Source organism: Pseudophryne corroboree, chromosome 2 (genome assembly GCF_028390025.1).
Source record: "Pseudophryne corroboree isolate aPseCor3 chromosome 2, aPseCor3.hap2, whole genome shotgun sequence".
NCBI lineage: Eukaryota > Metazoa > Chordata > Amphibia > Anura > Myobatrachidae > Pseudophryne > Pseudophryne corroboree.
Genome location: NC_086445.1, coordinates 1,028,587,346 through 1,028,612,232, shown reverse-complemented (window position 1 = coordinate 1,028,612,232; position 24,887 = coordinate 1,028,587,346). Strand labels below are relative to the sequence as shown.

At 41.5% G+C, this 24,887-nt stretch overlaps 1 protein-coding gene and 1 long non-coding RNA gene across 3 annotated transcripts in view; one reads left to right on the top strand and one right to left on the bottom strand.

Moving 5' to 3' along the window:
- The window catches only part of TEX55 (testis expressed 55), a 94,764-nt gene that overhangs the window by 5,395 nt on the left and 64,482 nt on the right, over positions 1–24,887 (top strand). The gene's annotated exons all lie outside the window — the stretch shown is intronic.
- On the bottom strand, positions 16,659–24,555 carry LOC134988329 (uncharacterized). 2 transcript variants are annotated; one of them, XR_010193820.1, is made up of 5 exons: positions 24,057–24,555; positions 23,174–23,277; positions 22,720–22,779; positions 22,303–22,398; positions 21,893–22,193 (listed from the first exon to the last, which is right to left on the bottom strand). It is a non-coding gene; the product is annotated as an uncharacterized LOC134988329 (long non-coding RNA). The 2 variants fall into 2 exon arrangements; XR_010193824.1 differs by lacking the exons at positions 21,893–22,193; positions 22,303–22,398; positions 22,720–22,779 and adding an exon at positions 16,659–17,208 and having other exon boundaries at positions 24,057–24,526.

Genomic DNA, 24,887 nt, shown 5'->3' with positions numbered 1-24,887 from the left:
TAAGTCAGGCTAGACCCCTGCTTCAACACCGGCCGGTGCTGATCCAGTCAGACAACATCACGGCGGTCGCTCATGTAAACCGACAGGGCGGCACAAGAAGCAGGATGGCGATGGCAGAAGCCACAAAGATTCTCCGATGGGCGGAAAATCATGTGTTAGCACTGTCAGCAGTGTTCATTCCCGGAGTGGACAACTGAGAAGCAGATTTTCTCAGCAGACACGACCTCCACCCGAGAGAGTGGGGACTTCATCCAGAAGTCTTCCAAATGATTGTACACCGTGGGGAAAGGCCACAGGTGGACAGGATGGCGTCCCGCCTCAACAAAAAGCTACAAAGATATTGCGCCAGGTCAAGGGACCCTCAGGCGATAGCTGTGGACGCTCTGGTAACACCGTGGGTGTACCAGTCGGTGTATGTGTTCCCTTCTCTGCCTCTCATAGCCAGGGTAATGAGAATAATAAGAAGGAGAGGAGTAAGAACTATACTCATTGTTCCGGGTGGCCAAGAAGAGCTTGGTACCCAGAACTCCAAGAAATGATCTCGGAGGACCCATGGCCTCTGCCGCTCAGACAGGACCTGCTGCAGCAGGGGGCCTGTCTGTTCCAAGACGTACCGCGGCTGCGTTTGACGGCATGGCGGTTGAACGCCGGATCCTGAAGGAAAAGGGCATTCCGGAGGAAGTTATCCCTACGCTATTTAAAGCTAGGAAAGAAGTGAACGCAAACCATTATTACCGCATATGGCGGAAATATGTTGCGTGCTGTGAGGCCAGTAAGGCCCCAAAGGAGGAATTTCAGCTAGGTCGCTTTCTGCACTTCCTACAAGTCAGAGGTGACTATGGGCCTAAAATTGGGTTCCATTAAGGTCCAGATTTCGGCTCTATCGATTTTCTTCCAAAATAGAACTGGCTTCACTGCCTGAAGTTCAGACTTTTGTTAAGGGAGTGCTGCATAGTCAGCCCCCGTTTGTGCCTCCAGTGGCACCGTGGGATCTCAACGTAGTGTTGGATTTCCTGAAGTCGCATTGAGTTGAGCCACTTAAATCCGTGGAGCTACAATACCTCACGTGGAAAGTGGTCATGCTGTGGGCCGTGGCGTCGGCCAGGCGTGTATCAGAATTGGAGGCTTTGTCATACAAATGCCCTTATCTGTATTTTATATGGATAAGGCGGAATTGAGGACTCGTTCCCAATTCCTTCCTAAGGTGGTATCAGTTTTTCATGTGAACCAACCTATTGTGGTGCCTGCGGCTACTTGGGACTTGGAGGATTCCAAGTTTCTGGACGTAGTCAGGGCCCTGAAAAGTATATGTTTCCAGGACGGCTGGAGTCAGGAAAACTGACTCGCTATTTATCCTGTATGCACCCAACAAGCTGGGTGCTCCTGCTTCTAAGCAGACTATTGCTCGCTGGATCTGTAGCACGATTCAACTTGCACATTCTGCGGCTGGAATGCCGCACCCTAAATCTGTGAAAGCCCATTCCACGAGGAAAGTGGGCTCTTCTTGGGCGGCTGCCCGAGGGGTCTCGGCTTTACAAATTTGCCGAGCTGTTACTTGGTCGGGTTAAAACACTCTTGCAAGAGTCTACAAGTTTGATACCCTGGCTGAGGAGGACCTAGAGTTTGCTCATTCGGTGCTGCAGAGTCATCCGCACTCTCCCGCCCGTTTGGGAGCTTTGGTATAATCCCCATGGTCCTTACGGAGTCCCCAGCATCCACTTAGGACGTTAGAGAAAATAAGATTTTACTCACCGGTAATTCTATTTCTCGTAGTCCGTAGTGGATGCTGGGCGCCCATCCCAAGTGCGGATTGTCTGCAATACTTGTATATAGTTATTGCCTAACTAAAGGGTTATTGTTGAGCCATCTGTTGAGAGGCTTAGTTATATTTCATACTGTTAACTGGGTATAATATCTAGAGATGAGCGCCGGAAATTTTTCGGGTTTTGTGTTTTGGTTTTGGGTTCGGTTCCGCGGCCGTGTTTTGGGTTCGACCGCGTTTTGGCAAAACCTCACCGAATTTTTTTTGTCTGATTCGGGTGTGTTTTGGATTCGGGTGTTTTTTTTAAAAAACACTAAAAAACAGCTTAAATCATAGAATTTGGGGGTCATTTTGATCCCAAAGTATTATTAACCTCAAAAACCATAATTTACACTCATTTTCAGTCTATTCTGAATACCTCACACCTCACAATATTATTTTTAGTCCTAAAATTTGCACCTAGGTCGCTGGATGACTAAGCTAAGCGACCCTAGTGGCCGACACAAACACCGGGCCCATCTAGGAGTGGCACTGCAGTGTCACGCAGGATGTCCCTTCCAAAAAACCCTCCCCAAACAGCACATGACGCAAAGAAAAAAAGAGGCGCAATGAGGTAGCTGTGTGAGTAAGATAAGCGACCCTAGTGGCCGACACAAACACCGGGCCCATCTAGGAGTGGCACTGCAGTGTCACGCAGGATGTCCCTTCCAAAAAACCCTCCCCAAACAGCACATGACGCAAAGAAAAAAAGAGGCGCAATGAGGTAGCTGTGTGAGTAAGATAAGCGACCCTAGTGGCCGACACAAACACCGGGCCCATCTAGGAGTGGCACTGCAGTGTCACGCAGGATGGCCCTTCCAAAAAACATTCCACAAACAGCACATGACGCAAAGAAAAATTAAAGAAAAAAGAGGTACAAGATGGAATTGTCCTTGGGCCCTCCCACCCACCCTTATGTTGTATAAACAGGACATGCACACTTTAACCAACCCATCATTTCAGTGACAGGGTCTGCCACACGACTGTGACTGAAATGACGGGTTGGTTTGGACCCCCACCAAAAAAGAAGCAATTAATCTCTCCTTGCACAAACTGGCTCTACAGAGGCAAGATGTCCACCTCATCATCATCCTCCGATATATCACCGTGTACATCCCCCTCCTCACAGATTATCAATTCGTCCCCACTGGAATCCACCATCTCAGCTCCCTGTGTACTTTGTGGAGGCAATTGCTGCTGGTCAATGTCTCCACGGAGGAATTGATTATAATTCATTTTAATGAACATCATCTTCTCCACATTTTCTGGATGTAACCTCGTACGCCGATTGCTGACAAGGTGAGCGGCGGCACTAAACACTCTTTCGAGGTACACACTTGTGGGAGGACAACTTAGGTAGAATAAAGCCAGTTTGTGCAAGGGCTTCCAAATTGCCTCTTTTTCCTGCCAGTATAAGTACGGACTGTGTGACGTGCCTACTTGGATGCGGTCACTCATATAATCCTCCACCATTCTTTCAATGTTGAGAGAATCATATGCAGTGACAGTAGACGACATGTCCGTAATCGTTGTCAGGTCCTTCAGTCCGGACCAGATGTCAGCATCAGCAGTCGCTCCAGACTGCCCTGCATCACCGCCAGCGGGTGGGCTCGGAATTCTGAGCCTTTTCCTCGCACCCCCAGTTGCGGGAGAATGTGAAGGAGGAGATGTTGACAGGTCGCGTTCCGCTTGACTTGACAATTTTCTCACCAGCAGGTCTTTCAACCCCAGCAGACTTGTGTCTGCCGGAAAGAGAGATCCAAGGTAGGCTTTAAATCTAGGATCGAGCACGGTGGCCAAAATGTAGTGCTCTGATTTCAACAGATTGACCACCCGTGAATCCTTGTTAAGCGAATTAAGGGCTCCATCCACAAGTCCCACATGCCTAGCGGAATCGCTCCGTGTTAGCTCCTCCTTCAATGTCTCCAGCTTCTTCTGCAAAAGCCTGATGAGGGGAATGACCTGACTCAGGCTGGCAGTGTCTGAACTGACTTCACGTGTGGCAAGTTCAAAGGGCATCAGAACCTTGCACAACGTTGAAATCATTCTCCACTGCGCTTGAGACAGGTGCATTCCACCTCCTATATCGTGCTCAATTGTATAGGCTTGAATGGCCTTTTGCTGCTCCTCCAACCTCTGAAGCATATAGAGGGTTGAATTCCACCTCGTTACCACTTCTTGCTTCAGATGATGGCAGGGCAGGTTCAGTAGTTTTTGGTGGTGCTCCAGTCTTCTGTACGTGGTGCCTGTACGCCGAAAGTGTCCCGCAATTCTTCTGGCCACCGACAGCATCTCTTGCACGCCCCTGTCGTTTTTTAAATAATTCTGCACCACCAAATTCAAGGTATGTGCAAAACATGGGACGTGCTGGAATTTGCCCATATTTAATGCACACACAATATTGCTGGCGTTGTCCGATGCCACAAATCCACAGGAGAGTCCAATTGGGGTAAGCCATTCCGCGATGATCTTCCTCAGTTGCCGTAAGATGTTTTCAGCTGTGTGCGTATTCTGGAAACCGGTGATACAAAGCGTAGCCTGCCTAGGAAAGAGTTGGCGTTTGCGAGATGCTGCTACTGGTGCCGCCGCTGCTGTTCTTGCGGCGGGAGTCCATACATCTACCCAGTGGGCTGTCACAGTCATATAGTCCTGACCCTGCCCTGCTCCACTTGTCCACATGTCCGTGGTTAAGTGGACATTGGGTACAGCTGCATTTTTTAGGAGACTGGTGACTCTTTTTCTGAGGTCTGTGTACATTTTCGGTATCGCCTGCCTAGAGAAATGGAACCTAGATGGTATTTGGTACCGGGGACACAGTACCTCCAACAAGTCTCTAGTTGGCTCTGCAGTAATGATGGATACCGGAACCACGTTTCTCACCACCCAGGATGCCAAGGCCTCAGTTATCCGCTTTGCAGTAGGATGACTGCTGTGATATTTCATCTTCCTCGCAAAGGACTGTTGGACAGTCAATTGCTTGGTGGAAGTAGTAAAAGTGGTCTTACGACTTCCCCTCTGGGATGACCATCGACTCCCAGCAGCAACAACAGCAGCGCCAGCAGCAGTAGGCGTTACACGCAAGGATGCATCGGAGGAATCCCAGGCAGGAGAGGAATCGTCAGAATTGCCAGTGACATGGCCTGCAGGACTATTGGCATTCCTGGGGAAGGAGGAAATTGACACTGAGGGAGTTGGTGGGGTGGTTTGCGTGAGCTTGGTTACAAGAGGAAGGGATTTACTGGTCAGTGGACTGCTTCCGCTGTCACCCAAAGTTTTTGAACTTGTCACTGACTTATTATGAATGCGCTGCAGGTGACGTATAAGGGAGGATGTTCCGAGGTGGTTAACGTCCTTACCCCTACTTATTACGGCTTGACACCTGTTGTCCGCATTTCTGTTGAAATACTTCCACACCGAAGAGCTGATTTTTTTGGTATTTTCACCAGGCATGTCAGTGGCCATATTCCTCCCACGGACAACAGGTGTCTCCCCGGGTGCCTGACTTAAACAAACCACCTCACCATCAGAATCCTCCTGGTCAATTTCCTCCCCAGCGCCAGCAACACCCATATCCTCCTCATCCTGGTGTACTTCAACACTGACATCTTCAATCTGACTATCAGGAACTGGACTGCGGGTGCTCCTTCCAGCACTTGCAGGGGGCGTGCAAATGGTGGAAGGCGCATGCTCTTCACGTCCAGTGTTGGGAAGGTCAGGCATCGCAACCGACACAATTGGAGTCGGACTCTCCTTGTGGATTTGGGATTTCGAAGAACGCACAGTTCTTTGCGGTGCTACTGCTTTTGCCAGCTTGAGTCTTTTCATTTTTCTAGCGAGAGGCTGAGTGCTTCCATCCTCATGTGAAGCTGAACCACTAGCCATGAACATAGGCCAGGGCCTCAGCCGTTCCTTGCCACTCCGTGTGGTAAATGGCATATTGGCAAGTTTACGCTTCTCCTCCGACAATTTTATTTTAGGTTTTGGAGTCCTTTTTTTACTGATATTTGGTGTTTTGGATTTGACATGCTCTGTACTATGATATTGGGCATCGGCCTTGGCAGACGACGTTGCTGGCATTTCATCGTCTCGGCCATGACTAGTGGCAGCAGCTTCAGCACGAGGTGGAAGTGGATCTTGATCTTTCCCTAATTTTGGAACCTCAACATTTTTGTTCTCCATATTTTAATAGGCACAACTAAAAGGCACCTCAGGTAAACAATGGAGATGGATGGATACTAGTATACTTATGGATGGACTGCCGAGTGCCGACACAGAGGTAGCTACAGCCGTGGACTAACGTACTGTGTCTGCTGCTAATATAGACTGGATGATAATGATATGAAATCAATATATATATGTATGTATATATAATATCACTAGTACTGCAGCCGGACAGGTAGATAATATATTTATTAGGTAATGATGACTGATGACGGACCTGCTGGACACTGTCAGCTCAGCAGCACCGCAGACTGCTACAGTAAGCTACTAATACTATAGTAGTATGTACAAAGAAGAAAGAGAAAAAAAAAACCACGGGTAGGTGGTATACAATTATGGATGGACTGCCGAGTGCCGACACAGAGGTAGCTACAGCCGTGGACTACCGTACTGTGTCTGCTGCTAATATAGACTGGATGATAATGATATGAAATCAATATATATATGTATGTATATATAATATCACTAGTACTGCAGCCGGACAGGTAAATAATATATTTATTAGGTAATGATGACTGATGACGGACCTGCTGGACACTGTCAGCTCAGCAGCACCGCAGACTGCTACAGTAAGCTACTATACTATAGTAGTATGTACAAAGAAGAAAGAAAAAAAAAAACCACGGGTAGGTGGTATACAATTATGGATGGACTGCCGAGTGCCGACACAGAGGTAGCTACAGCCGTGGACTAACGTACTGTGTCTGCTGCTAATATAGACTGGATGATTGATAATGAGATGAAATCAATATATATATATGTATGTATATATAATATCACTAGTACTGCAGCCGGACAGGTAGATAATATATTTATTAGGTAATGATGACTGATGACGGACCTGCTGGACACTGTCAGCTCAGCAGCACCGCAGACTGCTACAGTAAGCTACTATACTCTATAGTAGTATGTACAAAGAAGAAAGAAAAGAAAAAAAACACGGGTAGGTGGTATACAATTATGGATGGACTGCCGAGTGCCGACACAGAGGTAGCTACAGCCGTGGACTAACGTACTGTGTCTGCTGCTAATATAGAGTCTAGACTGGATGATAAATTATTGATAATGAGATGAAATCAATATAATATCACTAGTACTGCAGCCGGACAGGTACTATATATATATTTATTATGTAATGACTGATGACGGACCTGCTGGACACTGTCAGGTCAGTACAGCACCGCAGACTGCTACAGTAAGCTACTATAGTAGTATGTATAAAGAAGAATGAAAAAAAAAAAAACCACGGGTAGGTGGTATACAATATTATATATATATATATATATATATATATATATATATATATATATATATATATATATATATATATTAAACTGGTGGTGATTGATTATTAAACTGGTGGTCACTTCAGGTCACGTTGCAACTTGCAACTAGTACTCCGAGGCCTAAGCAGACAATCACAAAATATATTATTATACTGGTGGTCAGTGTGGTCACAACAATGGCAGTGTGGCACTGACTCTGGCAGCAAAAGTGTGCACTGTACGTTATATGTACTCCTGAGTCCTGCTCTCAGACTCTAACTGCTCCCCACTGTCAGTGTCTCCCCCACAAGTCAGATAATACACTTACAGTCACACTATCCATTATCTAATCTAGTATAAATATCACTTCAGCAAGTAGTATAGTAGTATACAGTATAGTAGTACCCCTCCTAATAATGCTCCCCAAAATACTGTGTCTCTCTCTTCTCTAAACGGAGAGGACGCCAGCCACGTCCTCTCCCTATGACTCTCAATGCACGTGTGAAAATGGCGGCGACGCGCGGCTCCTTATATAGAATCCGAGTCTCGCGATAGAATCCGAGCCTCGCGAGAATCCGACAGCGTGATGATGACGTTCGGGCGCGCTCGGGTTAGCCGAGCAAGGCGGGAAGATCCGAGCCTGCTCGGACCCGTGTAAAAAACCCGAAGTTCGGGCGGGTTCGGATTCAGAGGAACCGAACCCGCTCATCTCTAATAATATCACGAGTTATACGGTGTGATTGGTGTGGCTGGTATGAGTCTTACCCGGGATTCAAAATCCTTCCTTATTGTGTCAGCTCTTCCGGGCACAGTATCCTAACTGAGGTCTGGAGGAGGGTCATAGTGGGAGGAGCCAGTGCACACCAGGTAGTCCTAAAGCTTTCTTTAGTTGTGCCCAGTCTCCTGCGGAGCCGCTAATCCCCATGGTCCTTACGGAGTCCCCAGCATCCACTACGGACTACGAGAAATAGATTTACCGGTGAGTAAAATCTTATTTTTTTGCGCACGCCTAAGGCGCGCAGTGCCCCTGTTTTGCATATGGGGGGGGCTCCAATGCCGTCTCTTGCACACAGTGCTAAAATGTCTAGTTACGGCACTGTTGCTATAGGTATCCATTTCTCTGGCCCTGAGCAGGTCCCCCTCACCAGATTCTCTCCAGGGGTGAGGGGGTGGACTTGGGTGGTGGTGGGGGGCAAAGCATTTTGTCGCACCTTTGCCCACCGCTCCCTAGTTCCGCCACTGCCTGCCACAGTTTTGCTCTTTGGGCATGTTCCAACTGTGGCAGGGCATGCTGGGGTGTGTAGTCCAAAAGCTGCTGGAGGGCCACTTATTGGCCACCCATGAGGGATCATTCCAGTTGGGCAAGGTGGGGACGACGAATTGCGTCGACCACTGTCTCTGATCATACGCCAGTACTATCAGCTGCGCTGAACAATACGGCTTTTCCATGAAGCCATTAAAATGCAAAACTGTTTAAATAATAGAATTTATTAAAATAAGGTGAAACTATATAGGTTAAACAAGCAGCGTTAAAAAAAAAAAAAAAATTTCTCTCACGCCGCTCCTCACCTCCATGGGGGGAATTCAAGTGTTGTGCACGCTGGCGGCCACTAGATGGTGCTTGATGGAGCAATTCTATTGTTGCTCTGTTCGGGGGTGCGATCGCCTGCGCTGACATTACTGTTACTCTGTTCTGTCATTTTGAAGGTAACTAGTATGATATAAATGATATATTCTATATAATGATGTTTATAGATGTGTTGTAATAGTTTATTGAATTATGTATTTTTTTGGTATTTAATGAAATCTGGGCATGCTAGAGGTGGCTCACTGTGCGCACAATAATAGAAAATGGCCACGTTGAAGCGTTAAATCAGCTATTGTCACACTTAACCCCAATCCTCCATCATTAACCCCGGTATCACTCAAGATTAACCCTTCTGTTAACCATTATTGTGACCCCTCCCTCAGTAACCTGCTATTGTGTCACTGACATCAATAAGTAGGGTTGGCCATCGATGGCTAGCAAGCATTGATGGTTTGCTGCTGATGGTCGTTGGTTTTACCGGCATAGATGGTTTAGGTCCGATGTTCCTACGCCAGCTGTGGAGGAGGTCCGATGGTGACTTTGTTGATGTTTTGCTTTTCTTTACACCAAGTCACATGACCATGATGTCGGCCGGCTAGGAGAAGTGGCTTTAGTGTTCACTTTTCCAAGTCGTGGATTTTTTGTACGCAGGCCATTTTTGTTGCAAATCAAGTCGGGGCTACAGTGATTGCAGCATATGTGTGCACTTATTTGCAGGGAGAGCCGGATTGCGGGGCACTTAAGACAGGGGGAGCTAACATGACCCATTCCAGGAGGGACAAAATGCTCTCTACCTGGACTACCCTCTTAATATATGATTGGCGTCACCTGTGTTGAACTATTTACTTGATAAGAAAAGTATTTCAACACAGGCGATTGCAATCATAACTTAAGAGGGAAGTCCAGGTAAAGAGCATTATGTCCCTCCTGGAATGGGTCATGTTTGGAGGCACAGATTGTGTATACATACCTCCCAACTTGACCGTCTCCAGGAGAGACCGAATGCTCTGCTCCTGGACTTCCCTCCTAATTTACGATTGCTATCACCTGTGCTGAAACACCTTTCTTATCCATTAACCTGTTCAAAACAGGTGCCGGCAATCCTAAATTAAGAGAAAAGTCCAGAAGCAGAGCATTGTGTCCCTCCTGGAGAGGGTCATGTTGGGAGGTATGTGTATATTAATATAAACCAGTGGTGTATATTAGAGTTAAACTAATAGTTCAATACTGCCTGGGTACTGTTTATAGCTCTACCTAATTGAGAGGCAACTATATTTATAAAGTTTTCTTGTAGTGGAACAAAGACAACTTAACCTTAAAATACTCATAGAAAAATAAAATCTATAATTTTTCTTGTCACAGGCAAGAATAGCAGCATCCTCTGTACTACTTACACACTGGGACAGGACTCAGGAGGACTATGTGTGTATGTGTCTCCCTAGACCCGAATGCTCTCATTAGATAACAGGTTACACGGGACCCAGACTTCCTGGCGGAGAGGAGGAGAAGCTGGGATCCCTGTGTCACTTACAGTTCTCTCCCCCATTCTATTTCTCCTCTGGTCGGAAAGCTACATCGGTAGCTCATGAAAAGCAGTTCTACTGCTGCACAAGAGGGAGTCCTAATGATGTCAGTGTCCTCCAGTCAGGGGACCCTGACAGAGGGGGGCCTGGGGTACTGGATACCATGTGCGCCCCCCCCCCCCCCCCCCCCACACACACACACACACTTACTTTTAATCTGGCTATGCCATACACCTCTGTGCCCCATATGCAAAGCCTCATATTGCAATATACAGACCAATAGTTATGTACATAACTGGATAAAATAAGCAAATTAGTAGGAAATGAAAGGTGTCCTCAACAAGGTGTTATATACTGAGCAATATACACACATGGCTTGATTCATGTTTGTAGCTGGGCAAATCCATGCTGCACTGCAGGAGGGGGCGAAAAGTAACATGTGCAGTGAGAGGTTTGGGTGGGGCGTGTTCAAACTGAAATCTAAATTGCAGTGTAAACAATAAAGCTGTCTAACATTTGTGGGCTACATGCAAAGCAGACGGTATTTTCCCTGCACAGAAAAAATATAAATGTACAGTACTGTGTAACAGTTTTAGGCAGGTGTGGAAAAATGCTGCAACGTTAGAATGCTTTCAAAAACAGAAGTGTTAATAGTTTATTTTTGTTATTTAACAAAATGCAAAGTAAATAAACAGAAGTGAAATCTAAATCAAATCAATATTTGATGTGACCACCCTTTGCCTCCAAAACAGCATCAATTCTCCTAGGTACACTTGCACACGGTTTTTGAAGGAACTCGTGCAATACCATCAGGGAGGCATATGATTGGCTCCAAATATGTTCTGCAGCATGACAACGACCCCAAACATACAGCCAATGTCATTAAGAACTATCTTCAGCGTAAAGAAGAACAAGGAGTCCTGGAAGTGATGATATGGCCCCCACAGAGACCTGATATCATCATCGAGTCTGTCTGGGATTACATGAAGAGACAGAAGGATCTGAGCAAGCCTACATCCACAGAAGATCTGTGGTTAGTTCTCCAAGATGTTTGGAACAACCTCCCTGCCGAGTTCCTTCAAAAACTGTGTGCAAGTGTACCTAGAAGTACTGGTGCTGTTTTGAAGGCAAAAGGGTCGTCACACCAACTATTGATTTGGTTTAAATTACTGTTCGTTCACTTTGCATTTTAATTATTTAAAATAAACTATTAACCCTTCTATTTTTTTGAATGCATTCTTACTTTGCAGCATTTTTTCCTCACCTGCCTAACACTTTTGCACAGTAATGTATTTCCTCCACTTGCATGGCTACATGGTTTGTTCCAGGTACATACACACGTGCTTTTTCTGCCTTGCTTCCAAATCCGAATCAGGCCCTAAGTGCAGACGCTGAAACACTTCCATGTCCATTTTTCCAGGGGCGCTACGTTGTAGGGGGTATGGGATCTAGGAGGAGAGTCGCGAATTCAGTTATTGGGGAGATTAGTTATATTGTTAGCAAGCAGAGGCACTTTAAGAGAGGAGGGGGCCCGTCTGCAGGATCCAGTCTGGCCCAGAGTTTACTGCGCATGTGCAGGTCTCCTAGAACATGGCACCCGTGCCGCGCTCCCGAGGGACATCTCTATTGTGCATGCACGAATCATTGCAAATTGGCCATGGCGGCCATTTTACCAGTGATCTTTTCATCTCTGCAGTCAGCGCCAGGCCGACGGAGCAGTAAGTATAACTAAATGGGTACAGGGTGTGCTGTTTGTGGGCCCCCCTGCACCCGGAGGTCCGTGTGCATCTCACACCTTGCTCCCATTATAGATATGCCAGTGACTGTAAGCTCTCACGAGCAGGGCCCTCATATGTTTTTCCTTTCCTCACTAATGCCATCAGGTCACTGCCATCTCCAGCGACACCTAACCCTTGGGTTCCACCGCCCTGCTGCTTATTTGAGTACTATGGACCTCATTCAGTAAAGATTGCAAATTCTGCTTTTTAGCAGCATTTGCAATACTGGCATGGCCGCCCAGCATGCTAACCGTCGCCCCCCCCCCACCCACCCCCCTCTGCAACCACGCTGAAATTGCGGTCGCACCACAATTTCAGCGTGATCGCACAAATTGTTGATGCCCCCTGCCAGCAGTCTGGCTGAGACGGCAGGAGGGCCGCCGCCATCTTTGTGATCGGAGCAGCTGCGTGCAATTTCCCGCAGCCGCCCCAATCACTAGTGTTCACACTAGGCTGTTTTAGCAGGGCGCCGCGCCCTGCCGATGTTTGTTTGTTTGTTTTTTTTAAAGGCAAAATCCGCCCTGCCCCTTTTGCGGCGCCCTGCTAGTACAGCCGCCTGCTTCCTGCCCTCCCAGCGTGTAAAGATGCCGTGCGCATGGCATCCATACACGCTATGGGAGAGAGCTGGGGGAAGCCCAGCACCTCCGTCGGTGCTGGGCACGCCCCCAACAGTGACGTTGCCGGCCACAGATGCCCCTTATAGCAATGTCTGTGGGCCGCACCGCCTACTAAAATGACGTTTCCATGGCCACGCCCCCGTTTCGGGGGCACGCAAATATGCCCCGAAGTCCAGCTCCTAGAAGGAACACTAAATCACGCCCCTGTTGCCCCGCCACACCTCTGTTTCCCTGGCGCCGCCCCCGCAATGCTCTATCTCCGCCTAGATAACTGAGCGTTGCTGCCCCCTCCCTCCACACGAATGCCTCTGTCTGATTGACAAGCAGAGGCGTACACATTTACCGTGGGGCACCTACATCATCATTGTATTTTTTGCGGTTGGATCGTGAGTTGCGATCCAACCTGAATAAGCTCCTATGACCGCTGATACGGCACCGTTTATAAACCGTATCCATGTCCTGCAATGTTCTGCACTGTAAGTCACTTTCTCTTGTTTTGTTCATACTGTGTTAGTTTACTGTATGTACTTTTACTAGGGGTCTCGGGCCACTTGCCGGGGTGACCTGCGCTGGGGCTCCAGGACCAATACAGATTATTTATGGCAGGGACGGATTGTTAACTGAAAGTGGCCCTGGAAAAATTTGTAGAAGTGGCCTGACATGGGCAGAAGCGAATCCTGTCCCTCACCACACTGCTGACCCCATTGATGAGATAGAAACACCATTTACTGTATTTATTTTTTTCTTTTTTTCTTAATTCTTAAGAAACTTTTGGCCCTAGGGGTGCTGCTTGAAAACTTTTGATACTGTAGGGAGCCGCGATTCAAAAAGATTTGTGAACCACTGCTTCGGACTCATTGTATGTGTGTGTGTATATGTATATATGTGTGTGTGTATATGTATATATGTGTGTGTGTGTGTGTGTGTGTGTGTGTGTGTGTGTGTGTGTGTGTGTGTGTATATATATATATATATATATATATATATATATATATATATATATATATATCAAAAAATCAACCCTAATATCTTGCGCTATACCTCTAGTCTCAAACCAACAAGAAATACCCTCTGTCAGATAAGGTATTAAAAGTAGATTACAAATAGAAATGGATTCTCGTGGGAGCCAATATGCCTTTTGTATGACAATAATTAAAAGTTTTTATTGTACAGAAACAAACGATATTTATCCTAAGCGTTCGTTATTGACACAACCTTCTAAAAATTCATATAAAACAATATTACAATCTTATACATAAATTACAGTTGGATGTGAGGATTTTACAGCCAGGTGATCACAGTCAGAACTCGAAATGGATGTATCTCCAACCAGATGTCTGTGATAAGGACTTTGTTAACCAGACGTTGCAAAACCCAACGCGTTTCGTCCGTTAGGACTTCATCAGGGGTTTGGAATCTGGATAGTTACAAATGGAAATATATAAATCATATAGTCTTCATTAATAAGACATATTATTATCCAGAAAAAGAACAAACGGCTGCGCTGAATATCAGGAACGAAACATAATGTACAGAGAGCCAACGTAAAAAATAACAATGTTTATTAATAAAACATATAAAAAGATTAATTATCAAATAACCGGTGAATAATATATATAAATATATATAAGAACAATCACTAGATGTGAACTAGTGGTATATTGTAATAACTCAGCTTATTGGGGTGAAAAGTTCCGTGATTCACTTGTTAGATAGTTGATAAATACCAGGTGTGTTGGTAGGATCCTAATGAATTAAAAGTCCCTCAGTTGAAATTGATATTCAATACCTTTCCAAAATGGGCTGGTAAGAGCCGAGCGTCCTCGGCTTCAATGTCCTGCAATGCCCATATACGCTGTGCAGCGGAAAGGAATGGACCGTCTCTCTCACAACCCGGTCGTGGCGGCGTGTGCGCTGAAGCCGCTGATGTCGGATGCTGTAGACGGAGGGTGCAGCGGGGACCAAGGAACACCTGGAAGATTTCACCTGAGCTGAGTGTGGATAGTGGCGGGTCCTGACGCGTTTGAGAAAGTCACGTGAACGTGACGAAACGCGTCAGGACCCGCCACTATCCACACTCAGCTCAGGTGAAATCTTCCAGGTGTTCCTTGGTCCCCGCTGCACCCTCCGTCTACAGCATCCGACATCAGCGGCTTCAGCGCACACGCCGCCACGACCGGGTTGTGAGAGAGACGGTCCATTCCTTTCCGCTGCACAGCGTATATGGGCATTGCAGGACATTGAAGCCGAGGACGCTCGGCTCTTACCAGCCCATTTTGGAAAGGTATTGAATATCAATTTCAACTGAGGGACTTTTAATTCATTAGGATCCTACCAACACACCTGGTATTTATCAACTATCTAACAAGTGAATCACGGAACTTTTCACCCCAATAAGCTGAGTTATTACAATATACCACTAGTTCACATCTAGTGATTGTTCTTATATATATTTATATATATTATTCACCGGTTATTTGATAATTAATCTTTTTATATGTTTTATTAATAAACATTGTTATTTTTTACGTTGGCTCTCTGTACATTATGTTTCGTTCCTGATATTCAGCGCAGCCGTTTGTTCTTTTTCTATGCTATCACCACAATACTACACATAGTATTCCGGCAAGCGCAGACTATCGGGAACATAAAATTGTGATTATTTAATTCTATGAAACACGTATTGGTTTTCACTTTTTATTTTGATGATTAGGCGCTCGTTTGTTGCAGTTTTTTGTTTTGATATTATTATCCAGGTAAGTATTCCATTGAAATCTATTGTGGATTAACATACATACCAGTTCTTATAGTAGGAGTGATTACCATTGATTAGAAAGGTTTAGAATATCCAATGATTACATCCAATCACATATTCAATTCGATAAATATAATATCTGAAACATTATCGTTATAATAATCAATAAACATTATCCTTATACAAATGATAAAAGGAAGAGGGAGGGAGAGTCAAAAGAAGAGAAAAGGGAGGGAAAGTCGAAAGAATATTATGAATGTCAATATAAATCAAATAGCTCCGTATTTATCCACATAATCAACATCAATTCAACTGATGGAAATGATACAAAGGGCAGGGTCTACAAGTATCAGAAACCACCAATAGTTATAGAACACTCCAATTAAAGTCCACATAAAACTTCAAATTCACAATATACACACAATTATATCCACATTACAACTCATTGTACAATACATACCTAGATAGACTTCAAAAAAATATATATAAATTTGGTTGAAATTAGATGATGTTACGTTCCCTAAAAGGGATAAAGATAAAATAGTTTTTTGTCACTCAAATGATTGTTAATAGGAAATGTTCCTGTAACATCCTGTTTACCATTAAAATAACATAGATGCTACCAACAAATCAGAGAAGATATAACAACTTCCTCAATTGATTATAAGAAACCATGCTGATGTCAGTATTTAATGTAAGGTATTTAAGGTGATTCAAATAGAGGAACTTTTTTATCCAAAACTAATTAATAAATGATGTCTTTAATCTAACATGCAATGGGGAGTGGTATATTCAATCAATCATTAGAGAGCCAATTAAGTTCACAGCTGTAATTTATAACCAGCAAGAAGAACTTTTTAACATCTGAAATACTAATCTTAACATCATATGGTATTTAATATTTGCACTAAATTAGTCTGGTTCTTACCTATTTTCAATCAAGAATGGTGGAACCTTATAGTCTACCTCTGTTTATACATGTCACCAAACAGAGAACTTAGGAAAATTTCAAATCCTGAACGAAACTATTCCCTGTGGACAAGTAAATCTAAATCAGTATATTACAATCATACTAAAATTAAGTAGTTACTCTTAAATTAAGGAATCCATTCATCTAATAAATTTTCAAAAAGACCATCCAATAACTAAGTTCCAAATATACAATTATAATACTCAAACTTACTTTTTACAGGAACAAGTGCAACCTCACTGAATCCCAACTACAGAATGAGAGGCAATATAAGGACATCCCTTTATAGCTCCCTTGATATTACATCACTTCCTGCTGGCTGATTAATTGATTTATTATTAGTTAGTGATGTGTTAGGACCTCATAGTACTATGTGGAATGCCATTCTTACTGGTTACCTAACAGATCCCCTAAATGATGTCTTTAATCTAACATGCAATGGGGAGTGGTATATTCAATCAATCATTAGAGAGCCAATTAAGTTCACAGCTGTAATTAATAACCAGCAAGAAGAACTTTTTAACATCTGAAATACTTAACCTCATATGGTATTCAATGATTGCACTAAATTAGTCTGGTTTTTACCTATTTTCAATCAAGAATGGTGGAACCTTATAGTCTACCTCTGTTTATACATGTCACCAAAAAGAGGACTTAGGAAAAATTTCAAATCCTGAATGATACTATTCCCTGTGGACAAGTAAAACTAAATTAGTATATTACAATCATATTAAAATTAAGTAGTTACTCTTCAATTAAGGAATCCATTCATCTAATACATTTTCAAAAAGACCATCCAATAACTAAGTTCCAAAAATACCAATATAGTACTCAAACTTACTTTTTACAGGAACAAGTGCAACCTCATTGAATACCAACTACAGAATGAGAGGCAATATAGGGGCATCCCTTTATAGCTCCCTTGATATTACATCACTTCCTGCTGGCTGATTAATTAATTTATTATTAGTTAGTAATGTGTTAAGACCTCATGGTACTATGTGGAATGCCATTCTTACTGGTTAACTAACATCAATTCTGCTTCCTGACATTATAAAAAATAAGGGGGGACAAAATCTGAACGCTACATGCGTTCCACTCTCACGTGCGTGTCAACGCACCGCACTTACGGTTCCGGCGGAAGTACGCACCGCGTGCGTGTCACAGTCACGCACTTCCGGCGGATGTACATCACATGCGAGTCACGATCGCTGTTTGCGTACCATGGTCCCGTAGTTCGATGGAGATGTGTCAGCGGATGTTAAATTTTGTGGTTAGCTTTAGGGATTCTTTCTGTGATGAATAAAGATTAAACAAAAATTCTTTATAAGGTCTACTATTAAAGAGTTCTTTGGTCATTAAAGTCAAACTCTTTTTTCACAGTTAGAATTGTAACATTAATATTGAATTCTAAATAGTAATAAAGTGCTGTTATCTCATCAATTAAATAAAGGTATTAATAGTGCTATTTATTAAATAAGTGTTAATCAATATAAGTGACCAATTTGTGATAAATAATATTAATTATAAACTATTTGATAAAAAATATACTTAAAGTGACTTATTGCAATAATAACTAATAGTATTGATACGACATGTTTCAAATTTAAAGTTTAGTGTTTAATTGTCTGGTTCAAATTACACCGACAATATTAATATAACCAACATCAACATGATTTCCCATTTACAGAAAGATTCACCACATATTACATTTCATAAGAGTTATATATTGATAGACCATGAACATACTATATATACTTAAATCATCCCTAAGTTGTATATTCCTTTTATCAAACTTAAACTAAAAAAAACTATAAACATAGGGGGAGGGGGGGGGGGACTGTAAGATGGCCGGACTAATAGGAATGGTTAAATACTATTCACTTCTCTTTTATTATGAAGACTATTATAGGAAAGACACAATATCAATATCTTCGTTTAAGCCACCAGGAGTGAGAGTGTTCAAAGAGTAGATCCAAAATGTCTCCTGTTTGGATAAAGTTAGATCTCTACTTTTTCCTCTAGGATCTGATGGAATGTATTCAAGAATGGTAAAGGAGAAATTCTCCTTAGTCACAACTGAATTGTGTTTATCCATAAAGTGTCTGGGGAGACTATGGGACGTCAGTTTGTTTTTCACGTTCCTCATATGTTCTTGTACTCTGATTTTAATCATTCTCTTAGTTTTGCCTATATACGATAGGCCACAGCTGCAAGTGATCCGATAGATAACATATTCAGTGTTACAGTTCACAAGGTATCCTAATTTGTACCATTTCCCTGTTTCCATTTTAATATTAATGGATTTACGTTCCATAAATTTACAACAGATACACTTTGAACATGGATAACAACCCTTTGTAGGTATAATGGAGTCTGGACAGCTTCTGTGTTGTACTAAGTCAGATAGTCTACTTGGTGCTATTATACTTTTCAGATTGGTGGATTTCTGGAAGACCAGATTAGGTTTATTTGGAAGCGTAGGGCCCAAAATTGGGTCCTTCAAAAGTAAACCCCAATGGCGTTCCAGAATTTTTCTAATTGAATGATTTTCACGGTTAAATTGTGTAATAAAAGGTCTTAACTGTTGTCTTGCTGGTTCAATCTTATCCTTAGGAAGTAACATCTTATCTCTTTCTTGTAGAGATGCTTTTATTTTGGCCTTAGAGACCATATCAACAGTATAGCCCCTTTCTTCAAATCTCTTTTGTATGACTGCTGCCTGATCCCAGTAGTCTTCAATGCTGGTACAATTACGTCTTAAACGGAGAAATTGAGCGTATGGCACATTGTTTTTCCATGCTGGAAAATGACAACTAGTTTGCGGGATGTAACTATTGGTGTCCACTTCCTTAAAAAACGTTTTTGTACTAATCTTTTCACCTACTGTTCCCATTAAGGTGAGATCAAGATAGTCTATCTTCTGCGAATCAGTTTGATAGGTGAATTTTAAATTCAGATCGTTGATCTGAATGGAAGCCATAAAGTCATCAATACTAGCTCTATCTCCTTTCCATATGAAAAGAAGATCGTCTATGTATCTGCGATAGAAAACAATGTTTTCACAATATTCAGAACCATAAACAAATGTATCTTCCCATTCCTTCATAAAAAGGTTAGCGTACGATGGGGCAAACTTAGTCCCCATCGCTCTACCTTGTTTTTGTAAATAGAATTTGTTGTTAAATTCAAAAAAGTTGTGGTTTAGAATAAATGTTATGCCTTCCAGCAGAAATGACACATCCTTTTTGGATAATTCGGGATCATTAGATAGAACTGCTCTAATTGACTCTATACCCTTAGAATGCGGGATAGAAGAATATAGCGCTTGGACGTCCAGAGTGAGCCAATAATAATCCTTTATCCAAATAAAGGAATTTAGTTCCTGGAGGACACTTGTAGAATCTTTAAGGTATGAGTCCATTTTAGTTACATAAGGTTGAAGTCGAATATCAATATAGTGCGACAAATTAGAAGTTAGAGAATTCACTCCTGCCACTATAGGTCTTCCTGGTGGATTTGTATTACTTTTATGTATCTTTGGTATGTGATAAAAGTTCGGCACTATTGGATGTTTCACGTCCAAATAATCGAACTCATCCTTGCAGATCAAATTGTCCCTCAACGCTCTCATTAACAGACAGGTCAATTCCTCTTGGTAAGTTTTAGTAGGATTGCCAGGTAATTCAATATATGTATGCCCATCTAGTAGTATACTAGAAGCCTCATTCAAATAGGCTTCTCTTGTCTGAAGGACCAAAGCTCCTCCTTTATCGGCCCCTTTAATCACTATGCTCTTATCTTTTTTAAGGGACTTCAAGGCTCCTTTCTCTTGAGGGTTCAGATTATTTCCATATTTAGAACTTTTTGATTTCATTTTTCTAAAGTCCTCCTTTACAGACTCATAAAATATGTCCAAATTACTACTTTTAGATTCTACAGGGTAAAACTTAGAAGGTAATTTTACCAATGGAGGTTTCTCTTTATTGGAACTTTCAATTGGGGGATTTTTAAGAAAATGTCTATGGATGGTCAATTTCCGAATATACTTATTAAGGTCTATAAATAAATTAAATTTATTTACATGTGAATCCGGCGCAAATTTTAAACCCTTCTCTAATAAGGAGCTTTCCGCTGTTGATAACTGTCTCTTTGCGATATTGACAACCCCAGATGGGACTTCTCTTGATGGAACAGTGCTCTTCGTTTTTTTGGGCTTCTCTCTGCCCCCTCTACGTCCTCGTTTCCTCCATTGTGTCCTCTCTTCACACCCTGTGGAGAATCTAATCTTGTGTGAAGTTCCTCTTTTTGTTGTTGTATGCGGGGAAATCTGTGTCCTCGTCGTTCTTCTAAAAAATGGCCTCTCTGTTGCCTAACTGGAGTAGGGGATCTGTCAGTATTATATCTACCCCTATACGAATAGTTCCCTTGATCAGATCTATCACGAAAAGAAACCAATCGATTCCTTTGTCCACCCTGTTGTGAGGGGTATCTATTCCTATAGCCCCTCCATTCTTCTCTCCGATTGTGATGGGGGGATTGATAGTTCCTTCTGGATCTATTATAAGATTGTTGGCCTCCATAGTTCCCACGATACTGTCTATAGTCACCCTGGTATCTCTTATCATACCGTGAGTGATTCATCAATGGTGCCTGAGTTCTCTCTTCCATCCTCCCTTCATTAATGGGTAAATGATGTATCTGGCCAGATATGTAATCATTTCTATCTCGCAAAAATTTCTTCTGTTTACGTGATATAATTTCTTCTTCAGTACTATCTAGTTTGTGGTGCAGATCCACCACATCCCGTTTGAACTCCTCACTATCATCAAATTTATTGGCTTCTAATTCAATTTTCTTGATTTCTTCCTCAATACGACCTAATTCCCTCTTCCTTTCAGAAATAATCAAACCAATGAGTTTATTGGAACAATCATCTAAGATCGAATTCCAATTGGTGATAAAGCTTTCATTTCCTCCTCCTATCGTAGGGGTCTTATGTAGCCTTAGGCCTCTTGGGATCCTTCCTACTTCAAGATATTTCTCCAATGTAACTATATCATACCAATTATTAAGTTCTTTTACTGCTAACTTTTCTACCAGATTAAGGTAGCCATAATAATCATCCTCATCTGCTTGAAACACCTGTTCTTCCTCATCAAAAATATTTTTAGCTTTTAACTGTCTTTTTGATCTATCGCTAAAAATCGGCATTTTTGGTAAAAGCTGCAATCTTAGGGTTAACTGACAGAGACAATACTACAAAACAAAAAATCAACCCTAATATCTTGCGCTATACCTCTAGTCTCAAACCAACAAGAAATACCCTCTGTCAGATAAGGTATTAAAAGTAGATTACAAATAGAAATGGATTCTCGTGGGAGCCAATATGCCTTTTGTATGACAATAATTAAAAGTTTTTATTGTACAGAAACAAACGATATTTATCCTAAGCGTTCGTTATTGACACAACCTTCTAAAAATTCATATAAAACAATATTACAATCTTATACATAAATTACAGTTGGATGTGAGGATTTTACAGCCAGGTGATCACAGTCAGAACTCGAAATGGATGTATCTCCAACCAGATGTCTGTGATAAGGACTTTGTTAACCAGACGTTGCAAAACCCAACACGTTTCGTCCGTTAGGACTTCATCAGGGGTTTGGAATCTGGATAGTTACAAATGGAAATATATAAATCATATAGTCTTCATTAATAAGACATATTATTATCCAGGTAAGTATTCCATTGAAATCTATTGTGGATTAACATACATACCAGTTCTTATAGTAGGAGTGATTACCATTGATTAGAAAGGTTTAGAATATCCAATGATTACATCCAATCACATATTCAATTCGATAAATATAATATCTGAAACATTATCGTTATAATAATCAATAAACATTATCCTTATACAAATGATAAAAGGAAGAGGGAGGGAGAGTCAAAAGAAGAGAAAAGGGAGGGAAAGTCGAAAGAATATTATGAATGTCAATATAAATCAAATAGCTCCGTATTTATCCACATAATCAACATCAATTCAACTGATGGAAATGATACAAAGGGCAGGGTCTACAAGTATCAGAAACCACCAATAGTTATAGAACACTCCAATTAAAGTCCACATAAAACTTCAAATTCACAATATACACACAATTATATCCACATTACAACTCATTGTACAATACATACCTAGATAGACTTCAAAAAAATATATATAAATTTGGTTGAAATTAGATGATGTTACGTTCCCTAAAAGGGATAAAGATAAAATAGTTTTTTGTCACTCAAATGATTGTTAATAGGAAATGTTCCTGTAACATCCTGTTTACCATTAAAATAACATAGATGCTACCAACAAATCAGAGAAGATATAACAACTTCCTCAATTGATTATAAGAAACCATGCTGATGTCAGTATTTAAGGTGATTCAAATAGAAGAACTTTTTTATCCAAAACTAATTAATAAATGATGTCTTTAATCTAACATGCAATGGGGAGTGGTATATTCAATCAATCATTAGAGAGCCAATTAAGTTCACAGCTGTAATTTATAACCAGCAAGAAGAACTTTTTAACATCTGAAATACTAATCTTAACATCATATGGTATTTAATATTTGCACTAAATTAGTCTGGTTCTTACCTATTTTCAATCAAGAATGGTGGAACCTTATAGTCTACCTCTGTTTATACATGTCACCAAACAGAGAACTTAGGAAAATTTCAAATCCTGAACGAAACTATTCCCTGTGGACAAGTAAATCTAAATCAGTATATTACAATCATACTAAAATTAAGTAGTTACTCTTAAATTAAGGAATCCATTCATCTAATAAATTTTCAAAAAGACCATCCAATAACTAAGTTCCAAATATACAATTATAATACTCAAACTTACTTTTTACAGGAACAAGTGCAACCTCACTGAATCCCAACTACAGAATGAGAGGCAATATAAGGACATCCCTTTATAGCTCCCTTGATATTACATCACTTCCTGCTGGCTGATTAATTGATTTATTATTAGTTAGTGATGTGTTAGGACCTCATAGTACTATGTGGAATGCCATTCTTACTGGTTACCTAACAGATCCCCTAAATGATGTCTTTAATCTAACATGCAATGGGGAGTGGTATATTCAATCAATCATTAGAGAGCCAATTAAGTTCACAGCTGTAATTAATAACCAGCAAGAAGAACTTTTTAACATCTGAAATACTTAACCTCATATGGTATTCAATGATTGCACTAAATTAGTCTGGTTTTTACCTATTTTCAATCAAGAATGGTGGAACCTTATAGTCTACCTCTGTTTATACATGTCACCAAAAAGAGGACTTAGGAAAAATTTCAAATCCTGAATGATACTATTCCCTGTGGACAAGTAAAACTAAATTAGTATATTACAATCATATTAAAATTAAGTAGTTACTCTTCAATTAAGGAATCCATTCATCTAATACATTTTCAAAAAGACCATCCAATAACTAAGTTCCAAAAATACCAATATAGTACTCAAACTTACTTTTTACAGGAACAAGTGCAACCTCATTGAATACCAACTACAGAATGAGAGGCAATATAGGGGCATCCCTTTATAGCTCCCTTGATATTACATCACTTCCTGCTGGCTGATTAATTAATTTATTATTAGTTAGTAATGTGTTAAGACCTCATGGTACTATGTGGAATGCCATTCTTACTGGTTAACTAACATCAATTCTGCTTCCTGACATTATAAAAAATAAGGGGGGACAAAATCTGAACGCTACATGCGTTCCACTCTCACGTGCGTGTCAACGCACCGCACTTACGGTTCCGGCGGAAGTACGCACCGCGTGCGTGTCACAGTCACGCACTTCCGGCGGATGTACATCACATGCGAGTCACGATCGCTGTTTGCGTACCATGGTCCCGTAGTTCGATGGAGATGTGTCAGCGGATGTTAAATTTTGTGGTTAGCTTTAGGGATTCTTTCTGTGATGAATAAAGATTAAACAAAAATTCTTTATAAGGTCTACTATTAAAGAGTTCTTTGGTCATTAAAGTCAAACTCTTTTTTCACAGTTAGAATTGTAACATTAATATTGAATTCTAAATAGTAATAAAGTGCTGTTATCTCATCAATTAAATAAAGGTATTAATAGTGCTATTTATTAAATAAGTGTTAATCAATATAAGTGACCAATTTGTGATAAATAATATTAATTATAAACTATTTGATAAAAAATATACTTAAAGTGACTTATTGCAATAATAACTAATAGTATTGATACGACATGTTTCAAATTTAAAGTTTAGTGTTTAATTGTCTGGTTCAAATTACACCGACAATATTAATATAACCAACATCAAC